The sequence below is a fragment of the Abrus precatorius genome, unplaced genomic scaffold (assembly GCF_003935025.1).
Source record: "Abrus precatorius isolate BTA unplaced genomic scaffold, Abrus_2018 Scaffold2, whole genome shotgun sequence".
In the NCBI taxonomy this organism is placed as follows: domain Eukaryota; kingdom Viridiplantae; phylum Streptophyta; class Magnoliopsida; order Fabales; family Fabaceae; genus Abrus; species Abrus precatorius.
Genome location: NW_020874362.1, coordinates 13,105,549 through 13,113,420, shown reverse-complemented (window position 1 = coordinate 13,113,420; position 7,872 = coordinate 13,105,549).

Genomic DNA, 7,872 nt, shown 5'->3' with positions numbered 1-7,872 from the left:
CTAAAATATCAGTAAAAATATAGATTTATCACCACCCCAAACTTGAATTTTTGCTTGTCCTCAAGCAAATCAAACTAAACCAAGGGTAAGTGTTGTTTGCAATCTAACACTAGCAAGTGCACTAGGATTGCAGCAAGTGATGAGTAAATTTAAGATCAGAATATCGTCTCCACAGGGAATTTAGATTTCAAGTACCACTTCACAGAATTATAACTATTTGAGCCATACGAATTTTGGAAGGAGATTTGTAACATATAACAGCAATAAACCAAAGCAATTAAAGCAAAGAACTTGTAGAAAAATAGAGTATAAGATTTGTGATGAAATGAAATAGCAATGAAAGATAGTTAGGAATTTACTTCACAAGAATGTCAATATCAATCCAATTAAATCCTCTGAACATTCAAGCAATTGAATAATTGACAATTAGTTTCACATATACCTAGCCAAAGGTTAATTCCTTAACTCATTGACCCTAACAATCCACTAAACCTCCCTAATCCCTTAGGTGAGATTCAATTTCAGGTTGCATTAAGAATTAGAACTATAAGATTGCAAAATTAGGTCTCCTTATCCCTAAGAAATCCCTAAGCTCTGGTTGCCAATTCAGATCGGAGCAAACAATCCAATTCCCTTTGGTAAAGATTCCTCTTGATTAATCAAATGAATTTCCATTCAAAGATTGCATGAAAAGCAGAATTAACAACTCAATTAATCCAAGAACTTAAAGTTCAGAAGATAAAGTCGAATCAATACATCAATTCGAGTTCCATAAACCTCTAACTATGGGAAATTAAGCACACATTGCAACAAAAACAAAGAAAGAAGAAGAAGAAGATGAAGAAGAATGCAAAGCAGCCATGGCCACGAGCTCCAATCCGATCCCTCTTCTTGGAGCTTCAAGCTTCGACCCCAGTCTTCTTTCCACTCTCTCTCAACGAGAATTTAACTAACAAAACAGAAAATGAGCGACCGATCCTGTTTTCGCGCTTCAATCATGAATATATAGAAAACCCAGTTCTGCGCGTTGTCACTTTTCTTCACAAGAGTAACCACGCAGAAGCTTTATGTAGTGCGCGTGTTCACTTTCAAGAGCAAGAGTAACCACGCGCAACTTGCAGAGTTGAAGGCTTCTCTGGAACACTCACTTTTATTCATAATAGTGGCAACGCAGGAGGTCAAGGGCTGCGCGTGATCACTTTCGTGAATAATAGTAACCACGCGCAAGCTGTCTTGATACAAGTGCCTCTGGAACGCTCACTTTCGCTAGCGAAAGTGACAACGCGCAGCTCCTCAGGAATGGAGTCTTCTTTGGAACGCTCACTTTCGTTGACGAAAGTGATAACGCACACTGGCAACGCTCACTCTTGTAAATAAAAGTGATTACGCACAGGCTCTTCTTCTCCTTTAGGCTCTGGAATGATCACTTTCACTAACAATAGTGATCACGCCCAGGCTGCAACCCATAATTCTTGTATTTTGGAGTCCAACATTGCCATTCTTCCTCTTCCTTTCCATTGATTCTCCATTTCCATGACTTTTGCTCAGCTTATTCCTTCAAAACAAGATAAATTCCTTAAGAACTAAGCATAAATTCTACAAATGCGAAAATAACTACAAATTGAAATAAAACTTTCAATCATTCTCTTTTTCTGAGTTTTTCTGCTTTCTTCATATATTTTCCTTATTAAATGAGCTAGAATTATGCTAAAATATCAGTAAAAATATGGATTCATCACCACCCCAAACTTGAATTTTTGCTTGTCCTCAAGCAAATCAAACTAAACCAAGGGTAAGTTCCTCCATTTTCAAATTCAGTTCATAAACTGCTTATTTCAGATTTTTCTAATTTCTAATTCTGTGTTTTCTGCAAAATTTTCAATCAAGTTGTTCATCCAAATACTCATCATGATATTCCTACTGCATAATCATCATTGAGTAAGAATTGCTACCTAAGTTCATATTTTTCATCAAAATTTATGTGAGTACAATTAACCAACATGATCACAGCTCACTTGGAAGTGTTTCTCTCATCACTCAACAATGTTTAGGTGCGGTTTTCACTCTAAATCATCAATTTCACTACACTCTACCATATGCTTGCCCAATTTCTCCATCTCCTCTACTTAGTACAATTAATCACACATCTAGAGGACTTTTTCAGGTTATAACAAGGCTAAGGTTAAGGTAGGTATCAAAGAAAATGGAAAACAATACATGCAGTGTCAAAAGATCAGAGGCATTTTGAGTGATTTGTTTTAAAATTAGCCTGGATCTACATTATTCCTCCTTAATTCTCTCACTTATGTAGCAAACAGAATTTTTCTTGCAGCAGAATTTTCATCTCTTTTCTTCTTTTCTTGCTTTCAGTCACTATCTTCTTTTCTGCAGCACTTTGCTGCACTTCTTTTCTTTTGAAATCACATTTTTGTTCTTTTCACAGCTTTGCTTCATAATTTTTTTTTCATTTTGCTGCAGCACTTTTGTTCTTTCTTTCTGGCTTGTTGAACTCCAACTTAGATAGCATGCTATTTCTCACCCCAAACTTAGAACATTGCTTGTCCTCAAGCAATTAAAATCTGGATGCCACCCCAAACTTAGTTTTAAAACTCATTCTTGATTAAACTCATTATGCCTTTGATCTTTTGAATGGTAAAAATTGGTTTTTCAGGCAAGGCTTTATAATGAGGTAATTTCAAGAAAAGGGATATTAAGCTCAAAAGGGTGAACTAAGACATTCAATCATAAAGGAAGGCCTTTAGGCTGACTAGGTATAATCAAACATGGCCTCTATCATGTGGGTGAAAACTGTAGCATGCATATTCAATTAAGAACAAGGGCAAGTTCTAGAGAATACAGCCAAATATGATTAATCACACAAGAAAAGAATTAGACAGCTCAAATCTCACTAGGTATTATAAGTGATCATGTGGATTAATGAAAACACAATGCACTTTTCAGAAATTTATGCACCTAGTGGCAACTGCCTCATTTTTGAAAATACAAGTGTGATCTCATTTTGAGAATGGGAAAAACAACTTAAAAAGAAAATTACACAAAATTCACAAAATTGTCAATCATTTTTATTTGATTAACAGCCAACAATTTATTATCTATTCTAGTATTTTGGTGTTTTTCAGGAATAATTCAGTGTAATTGTGAAGCTAACTCATGAATAAGAGGTAGAGAATGAAACCCCCCTTTTCATGGCAGCTTGTGCAAGTGTCAGCTTCCAAGGTGTGTGAGTGTTGTGTGGTTGTGACATTTTCTGCACAAAACACCAAAAATTCCATCAATTATCAAGTGAAAAGGGATTGAATTCTGCAGAATTAATATATGTTCAAAATATAATTGTTCAGAATTAGCATGAAACCAAAATATACCAAGTGTGCAAATTACAAACCCAAATTCTAAAATGAAACCAAAAAGTTTGAAACTTAATTACAAAATCATCAAGAGAAAATTCGAATTAACAGAAAAGAAAACAAAAATCCTAAGCTAGTCATCTTGAGCATCCTCCTCATCAGAAATTTCATCTTCATCTTCTTCCTCATCCTCCTCATCTTCTTCTTCCTCCACCACTTCTTCAGTTGGCTGTGGAAAATGAGTCTTGTATATTGGCAAGTCTTTAAAAACTGATGAGCGTAGACATTGAGCATTCTCAGCCAAGTCTGGTGTGTGATAAAGTTCATCTTTGGTCATTCCCATCTTCTGACCAAGATTCATCAACACACATTCCACTAGCATAGTTCCTGCCTTCAAACTGTTGTGGAGCTCAGTTTGTCGTTTAGCCAATTGATTTTGCCTTTCAACCAAAAGATGTAGGATGTCCTTCATCTTCATTGGTTTCTCCTTTCTGAACTGAGTAGGTATAGGTGCAGCTGAAGTGCAGGAGGTGGTGGCATAGATTTCCTTTACCATTGAGACAGAGATAGGGGGAGCAGATCTCATTTTCCCTTGGTAGTCTCCAACTTCAACCCCTGCATCCTCACAAAGTAAAGTGATTAATGAGGGAAAGGCTAGTGAATCTCTTTTTGTTTTCAGAATATTTAAGATACATTCACTAATTACTTCCCCTGCATCAATGTACATATCATTAACAATAGCAAATAATAATTTAGCCCTCTTTACTGCCAGGGTTGAACTATGCTTGACTGGCATGAAAGAATTCAATAGAAAGGTACTCCAAACTTTAGCAAATGGTAGTAGGTTCTTGGTGGTGATGCACTTGGGTTTCTGGGCAAGGTTCAGCTGCCAAGTTGTGCCTGGCCTTCCAATTCTGTGCAGGATTTCAATATAATCCTTGTCTTGACTATTCTTAAAGTCAGTGAAGTCCATCTGCCCAGGTTGTCTTTCAGTGTAAATTTCCAACACTCGATTGATGTTGGCAACAGTGAAATCCACCCTCATACCCTTGACCATTGTGTGAAATTTGGGAATTTGGTCTCCCTTGAACCGCATTGCATTTGCATAAAACTCCTGTGTAATTTCTCTCCAACCATTATCAGCCAAGGAGCAGAAGTTGTCCCATCCCCTTTTCTAAATTTCTTCTGAGTACTCAGGGTAGTTACCTTCAGCAATTTCAAAGGCTCTATCTGGGACAATCTTCCTCCTCAGAATATTTGCCTTGAAATAGTTTTCATGAGCAATGCTCCTGAATCTTGGATCATGATCAGTAGGGGTAGAGGTAGAAGGCGCATTTCTTTTGGTCGGTTGAGGTGGTGAAGAGGTTGCAGGTGTGGTTACACTTGGCTGAGGAGGGTCAGCAATTTCAATGGGTGAGGAAGGTGAGACACCATCAGTTCTTGCTCTTTTAGTGGTTGAATAATTCCTGGCTGTTCCAGCTTGCATATTCCTGATAGATCTCCTTCTTGGAGTGTTGCTGGCAGATCCAGCTTTGGTCTTCTTAGAAGGTCCAACTGGTGTATTCAAAGAAGTTCTGACCATTTTGAAGTGGCTGCAAAAACACAAGTAATTTGACAGTTTAAAATTCATGACACAGAATTGTGACAATATACATCTCTTTACTAGATAATTTCAATCAATCCATGTGCAGAATTCCAACTTGCAGTATGTATCTATTTACAATCAGTTGCTGTCATGAGAATGTAATCATATCAACACACAAGCACTATTGCAAATTACTAAGCAATCACAGTCAAAATTGGTTAAACCTTTAAATTTGTAGTTTAGAGTGCACACTCTCAAAGCACATCAGGTTAACGCAGAGATGCAATTATAGGTCATCAACATATCTTTTTACATGCTCTCTTAACTTTTCAGATATACCAGAACTTAGGTACAAAATTAATCAAACCATATTCAGGGGATTTTAAACTGGCCTTTATAATTTGTTCCCTCAGAGTTCACAATTTCACCAAGAATGCAGAAAAAGAATCACAATTTTCAACCAAATTTCAACTACTAATGGTTCCTAAAAGAAATTTTCCTCTGACAGTAAAATTCCATCCAGAATATTGCCTATTGTTTCTATGAATCACACACAATTAGAACAATGCACTCATTCATTATCATCAAAGACTAAATATCAGCTTAATGCAGGACTTATCAATATGGTATCTGTACAATCATGCAGTGCAATATACAGCAGTAACTCATTCCATATAACTTAGTTCAGACATCAACATTCAAATATTGCATGCAAGGAGTATTTTCGTTGATGGCAACTAGAATATTTCTATTTCTTTCAAAGTCATTTTCAGATTTTTTCACATAATGCAGATGTGCATATGTTAACAGAGGAGATTGAATGACTTTGAAACCCTATTCACAGTATTTAAAGTTACTTATATCAATTACGCTCAAGATATTTCCCCACTTGCCATTTTTTTACATTTTTCCAGAGTTGCAGCAAAGAAAAACCCTAAATACAATTTCAGAGAATGCAGAGAACGTACCTGGAGCTTCAAAAATGTGAATGACAATGAAAAAGAGGGAGAAATTGCTTGCTGGTTGCTTCACGAAAGATTGAAAGTCAGAGAAATTTCAGAGGGAAATGGGATTTAGGTTTAAATGGATGTGAGCGTGGTTCCTTTAAATTGAATCTGGGGTCACGCGTGTGCACGTGCCCACTTTTTAAGTGAGAAGTGAACGTTCCCTTGTTAATAAAATTCTGCGTTGTCACTCTTGTCGAACAGAGTGAGTGTTCCAGAGAACTTGAAAATTTTGAATGCAATGCGCGTTATCACTATTGCCCAGCAAAGTGATAACGCGCAAGCTTATTGCTTGAGCGTAGTTACTTTTATCAGTAAAAGGAGTAACGCGCTATGAAATATTCCATACTTACCTGCGCGTGATCACTTTTGACAAGGAAAGGAAGTGATCCAGAGAGTGTGTTTTTCTCATCTGCCTCTGCGTTATCACTCTCATCAGCGAGAGTGATTGTTCCAAAGAGCTGTGTTTCCCAGTCAGTTTCTGCGTTATCACTCTCATCAGCGAGAGTGATTGTTCCAGAGGGGAAATCTTAGAATTCCATCTCTGCGTGATTGCTTTCCTGCAAAAGAGTGATTCCTTTCATCAATCCAAGTTCTCCAAACTTTAATTGGCTCACTTAACAAATCATAATCATTCCAATACACACTCACCATATAAAATACCTATTTCCCTCAGCATGTTCACCTTTAATTACATATGCAACATTCATCCAAGGCTGAATTCTGCAGAATTTCTACTTAACAAATTCACAATGCAATTCTGACTTTTCCATAACACATTATAGTATGAAGTCTAATTGCATTTATCAGATTCGCTACAAATGACAGATTTAACATGCTTCAAAATTTACCTTTTGCATCAAATTTACAAAATATGATGAGTATGATGCAGAACTTTGTATTTTTCAGAGAATTTGCAGAATTTGATAACTATTATTCAGACTATACAAGAACTTTAAACATTCTAATTAATTCCAATCTGCATTCTTGTTTTAGCCACCAGATTTATTCCAAACATCAAATTCAGCAAGGTAACCAAGATGAAAAGTACAGACTTTTGATTTCTTATGAACACTGTTAATTCAAAATTAATGCAGAAAAGTTAATTTGGGTTAGAAATGTGAGTTGCCTCTCACAAAGCGCTTCTTTAATGTCACTAGCTTGACATTAGTTGTTCCTCACTCAAGAGGAACCAATTTCAAGCACACTTGGACTTTCTCAATTTGACCTCCATGATAGATTTTTAGTCTTTGTCCATTCACCTTGAACTCTCTCCCATCCTTTGGATCTGCTATTAGTACAGCACCATATGGAAATACTTCTTTCACCACAAAAGGCCCAGACCACTTAGATTTTAATTTCCCTGAAAACAATCTCAACCTTGAATTAAAAAGCAAAACAGACTGCCCAGGTTTTATATCTCTTTTTAGAATAAACTTGTCATGCAGCTTTTTGGTCCTTTCCTTATACATTTTGGCATTTTCATATGCATTGAGTCTAAACTCGTCTAATTCATGCAGTTGTAACAATCTTTTATTTCCTGCACTCACTTGATCAAAATTCAACCATTTCACAGCCCAAAAAGCTTTATGTTCTAGTTCCACTGGTAAATGGCAGGCTTTTCCATATACTAATTGATAAGGAGACATGCCAATTGGTGTCTTGAAAGCTGTCCTGTATGCCCACAAAGCATCATCCACTTTCTTAGACCAGTCCTTCCTTGAACTACTAACTATTTTCTCCAAAATCTGTTTTATTTCTCTGTTGGAAACCTCCACTTGACCACTTGTTTGAAGGTGATAGGGTGTAGCTATTCTATGCTTTACTCCATACTTCTCTAGGACTGATTCTAGATATTTGTTGCAGAAATGGCTTCCTCCATCACTTATCAGAATTCTGGGCACTCCAAATCTTGAAA